The sequence below is a fragment of the Hibiscus syriacus genome, unplaced genomic scaffold, assembly GCF_006381635.1.
Source record: "Hibiscus syriacus cultivar Baekdansim isolate YM2019G1 unplaced genomic scaffold, ASM638163v2 tig00112673_pilon, whole genome shotgun sequence".
In the NCBI taxonomy this organism is placed as follows: Eukaryota; Viridiplantae; Streptophyta; class Magnoliopsida; order Malvales; family Malvaceae; genus Hibiscus; species Hibiscus syriacus.
This window is the reverse complement of record NW_024063379.1, coordinates 1,029,238-1,034,903: the sequence shown is the minus strand read 5'-3', so window position 1 is coordinate 1,034,903 and position 5,666 is coordinate 1,029,238. Positions and strand designations below refer to the sequence as shown.

The window sequence follows — 5,666 nt, the reverse complement described above, 5'->3', positions numbered from 1 at the left end:
AGGGTTATTAAGACCTTGAAGGATATAAAGATATCCAATAAGAACACCAGGTTATAAGCTTGACTTCTTACAATACAAGGGTATTGCCAGAAACTACTCTTAATATCCAAGGGTATTGTCAGAGACATTATAAACCAAAAGAAGAAAAAAATAATCCAGTCTTAAATTCTTTGATTGATTCAGTGCTTTTAAGCAAATGAACATAAAAACTAATCCAACAGATGTCTTATCTGTCTTCCAAAATGCTTACACCAAGCATATTATTATAAGCTAAAGGGATACAAAGGTCCAAAGTCCATTTCTCATGCACAGCTTGAAGAAAGAGAGACGAAGATCATGTCACTTTCTATGGGAAGTGATGAAGTTCGTGGTGATGGGAACTGATATGGTGACTGTGAATATGTTGTTGTTACTGCTGATTGTGATAATTACATTCGACAACACTGTTCTTCTCTGTTGCTTTTACCATCTTCGGCACCGACAACCCCATGGAAGGGTTTCGAGTTAGCTCTAGCAATAACTCCATCAGATGATCAGCTTGAGTCATCTCACTGTCTTTTTTTTCCACCAGAAAGGTAAATTTTGGTTGATCTCATTAGTTTATGTGCATTATATACTGAGCAATGCATGCCATCTTCTAAAATAAATTACCTATACTTTGAAAATATTTGAAACAAGGCCTATGAAGTTGTTTACATTTAGATCTGTTACTTCCAATCCCAATGAATCCAAAGCCTCCATTAATCTTACAAAGTCGCCTGACTTGTGCTCGCTAAAAACTTTTACAAAAAAATTGGTTTTCATCGATTTGATCAACTTCAACTTGTACCTAAACATCCTGTAGACACCCGTTTTTATCCGGGTTCCCAAATTATTATTATTATTTTATTAATACAGATTTACATTTTTTTGTAGACCTGAAACTGAAGCCCAAAATACAAATCTAACACCCCAGGCAACTGAGGCCCAAGACTAGAGCCCATCAGAAAACTCAATTACAAGACCCAGAAGGATCTTACCAGGCCCACCCGATTCCAACCCGATTGGAGCCCGTGCATGAAAGCCCAAACCCAGCTAGGGTTTTTTCCTTAGTAACAAATACCTCCAACGCTGGCCCTTGGATTTGAAGGCATCCAATGGCCCATATATATTTCTAAGCTTAGGGTTTTTACCCTAAATATCATCAACCATCACCAGTGGACGTGGATCGTCAGATTGGCATGCGTAAGATGCACGCGCTTAACCCCTCGATTTCCCCAGTCACGCGAGCCGCCAGTGTTACCTCCATTGTAATCCCTGCCATCATTCATCAGTCAATCAACAAGCCAATCAATTAGAAAAGAAAAAAATATATATATATGTTTGTACAATGATATCCCGAGGAGATGTTTTTAGGATGACATCCAACAGGCAAGATAAAAAGATAGATGCGGGAAATAGAGATGAGGGGGAGAGATTTCGGGAAAAAAACCGAGAGAGTTTTTTTTTTGGAAAAAAAAAGAGAATAACAAGTAAAAAAAGAAAAGAAAATAGCATAAAAAAATACATAACAAAGAGAAGAGAAGACTTACCGAATACCACGCTCGTCGGAAGTAAAAATATGGTCATTGGATCTTTGTTTTTCTGAAAGGTAATACTTAGATCTAGGGATTTAGGGTGAGTTTTGTGTTAAAGGGAGTTAGGATACGGGTTGAGGGTGAGGAGAGGAGTCTTTTGGGGGTATTTGTCTCTCTTCGGCCAACGTGAACCGCCGTGAAACTCCACCGACGAACAATGGCCCCTCTCTTCCTCGATGAGGGAGTTGAGAGAATTTGATAATTCTCTCTCCTCCCTCTACTATTAAACCGAACCAAATGAGTAAAATGAAGGGGAAAGCCTTGGTTTCAGGCTTATATATCACCCACGAAACGACGTAGTTTGATGGGGACTGGTCGGTATCTTAGTGCATGGGCTAATCACGCAAAGGGGGTTCCATATTTGTAACACTTACGTTTTGGTCATTGAATGAAATTATTTCCTTTTGATTTGAGCCTTGAAGTTTCTAATATTCCCCTTTTAGTCATTTGTTGCCCTGTAATATGCATTGGGTTTAATATCCATTTTTAGTTGATGATTTCTGATTCATTTTATTTTGATCCTTGTATGTACATTAATGGATCTTATTTATATTTATGATATAGTCTTTAAACCCTCTGGTCTTTTATTTTAGCCCGTTATATTTTAAAGGTTTTATTTTTCCTAGCACCTGTGTTGTGTGGCATTTCTATTTTTGCCCTGATGTTTTCCATGTTCATTGCTATGTCTTTCAGGTTACTGTTATTATTATTTAGTCCTTTATTTTACTAAGTATGTCTAATTTTTATTTGTATTTCAGCCTGTCATGTTTTCATATTTGTATTTTAGTTCAAATAATAACCCTTCTTTATTAGTACTCCATATCATACATAGTATATTAATTATATATATATATTTGGTTACATACGTATAATAAATTCATTTTATTCTTTATATTTATTTATACATACGTATGTATTTATTTAATATATTTGGACCCTTATGTATATATATTTAGGTATATATTTTTATTATTTTTTAGAGTTAATATTTTGGGAAAAATTATAAAATACCCTCAAATTTTCGTTAATGATGATTTATCAATTCTTGTCATTCGAATATTTTCAAGAACAACAATTTGTAGAATGGGCGTGGAAATCATTGCTTAATCGAAATAGTGCAATCCGTACGACATTCGAACAAAATGTAAACTTGAAATAAATAGATTTTATTTTGACTAATTAATTCATTTTTTTTATTGAACAATGCAATGCACATTTCTAAATATCAATTTATTTTATTTTATGTAAATGTCTATTTTCAATTTATATTCAAGTTGTGTTTTTGATAACATTGGTGAGGGGGAATATTTCTTGTATAAAGGAGAAATAGACGAGATAGTATTCCCATTGGAGGATATACAAATCTCGTGATTTTTTTCTCGAATTAAGGAATATTCCCTAACAAATAATTCGAAGTAAATTAATTAACTTTACTGAATGGATCATACTTTAATTATCAATGTGAATTCATGATTTCCGCCATTTACGATAATATATAAGCGACTAAGTACCAATTTTGGTCGTTGTGGGAGTGTTAATCCTTCCCCACGCGTAATCGACTCCTGGACCCGTTAAATCGGATTTTTGGTAAACGCATACCAATTTTTGTCTTAAAAAATGATTTTTCTTAAAATTGTTTTAAACGACATTTTTAGGTATTCAACCTATCTAGTCCAAAGATCGATGACGACTCCTATTTACTTTAATTCAAAATCTTCAAATTATTCAAAATAAGTCATGGCTGTTTTTTTTAAAATTAATTATTTTTTCAAATTTTTTCAAAAAAATGGTTATGACACATCTTCATCTTTGTTAATCACCATTTAAACGCCATTAAAACAACAAGAATATATTGGTTTTACCTCCATTTGCCTTGTCTTGTCGGTACAAATGTCCACATATTGGTTTTGCGCCTTTGAGACTCTGTCCTTACCTCCAACGGGAAAGCTATGGGGTCCATTATCATATTCGGGGTTAGAATATACATGGATTTGATCATCTTGTAAGAAGATCTCAGATTGAAACTTTTTATGGACTCCATCCGTGCTTGTTTTCTTAGCACCATTATCGTTATCTAAATGTTCTTCAAGCTCAACTTGGAGTTCTTTCACTTGTTTTTGCAGTTCCTTCACGAACTCAATCGCATCTCCAAGAATTGAAGCTCTATCCAACTAACAACGAAGAAATTACAGTGTCAAAACATATATATGTTGGTGTAAATCTACATAAGACAGTTGACAATGAATCACCTTAGAGATTTTAGGAACCAAAGATCGAAGTGCATAGAGTCTTTCATTAAGCTTCTTCCTTCTTTTTCTCTCAGCGACAAGGTTTTTGGACTGCCCGTTGGACCCTGCTCTCCGTTGGCACCTTGCATCATCTTCGTAATCGTTCTGATCACTGCAATCCGAAATCAAATCCGACCGTCCATTCTCTTGTTTTACAGATTCCTTTTCATTCCCTTGGATAAGGATTGATTCATTGGTCATCATCGAATTCAATGGATCCATCTCTTGAAGTCCATTATCCTTAAAAACCTTGTCTGAAAGGAATACATCATGAGACCCTTCAATACATGAATTCATCTTCTCGGTTTTATCTTCTGAAAGATAATGATACTGCTGCAGGGAGTTTGTCGATCGAATTTGATCGATGGAGATGTCATATGGCAGGTTTAGAGATTCCAGTGTCGTCGCGGATGGTGGATGGAAATGATTGATGGGATCCTTTTGATCATTCTCATTGCTTGAATGAGGCTTTGCTTGAAACTCATTCAATGCTTGGGAGCTAAGTACATTCCATTTATGAAACCTAGAAGCATAATCTTCTTGCAACCAATGAGAAAAACAACAAAAACAATATATATATACTTGTTTAGCAACAAAAAGCTCAATTAGTCCTTCTGCAACTGGAATCAAGATCCTAGTTCCAACTATTTCCTGGAAAAAAGGTTGTAAGAAGATCAAACACCTTAGTTTTTTTTATAATTATTAAAGTATAAGGATTGAAGATGTATTAGTTACCAACCTCTGGAACATTTGAATCTGAATTATCAGAGAAGTTTAACCATTTGGGTTGATTTGATATCAAGGCTTGTGCATGACTTCTGTTTAGTGTAAACTCATCCATCATAAAAAGGGAGAAAGAAGAGAAAAGAGAAAATACCCAGAATCTAGGGGCATGCAAGAAGGAAGTTGGTCAAGCAATTCACAGGATCTGTTTTTTGGATGCTGAAATATCACATCCCTGCATGTAAGGACTGAAGTAACTGGAAATTGAAGCTCTTCACCACTCTCAATAATTTCAGTTCCACCACAACAACAATCCACCCATTCAATAAACCTGACCAAATCCAAATATGCATACATGAAATCCAAATATGCATATGTATGCATTCTGGGATGGATCGAAGGGTTATTGGAGGTTAGCCGAATCCCCAGAAATTTCAAATTTGAACGTGACCATTCTCGAATGCATCTCTGAAATTGTTCATAGTCATAAAATTTAAAACTTAAGAAGCTCACATGCAACCCCTAACATAAAATCTTGTGTCCCTCCCGTATACATTTATTGCCATCAAATGCATGCATCAGTTTATGAAATAAACTCTAACCTTTGATCATTACTCAGTTTCCAGAGAACGCAATAGTCCCATCCTTTAGGACCCACCAGCTGCCTTAGTCTCTCCATCAAATTCTGAAAGATGTTCATCCGAATGACCTGCAATGATATTCAGATAAAAGGGTTTCAATTCACACAATCCCTCCATCAGCTAACTAGAAACTTGTTAGAAAATGTTGCAGAAAACGCATGCAATTACTAGCTTCTTTTGTTGAAAACTGACAACCAATTACCAGAGAGAGATGGAAGAGAAACCTGGTAGATTATCCCAGAATGATCTCTCTTACAAGTTCCAATACCCAAGTGCTTGCTTCTTTAACTGAACGAAATAGGAAAAACAACAAACGGACAATGCAAGACAGAACAAAGAACAAAACAAGTGATGCATACAAGGTGGAGTTGATAGCATTGGTTAACTGCATCATCATC

At 35.3% G+C, this 5,666-nt stretch overlaps 1 pseudogene; it reads right to left on the bottom strand.

The window, feature by feature from the left end:
- Positions 1–346: 346 nt before the first annotated feature.
- On the bottom strand, positions 347–5,341 carry LOC120182506 (annotated as a pseudogene).
- Positions 5,342–5,666: the final 325 nt, after the last annotated feature.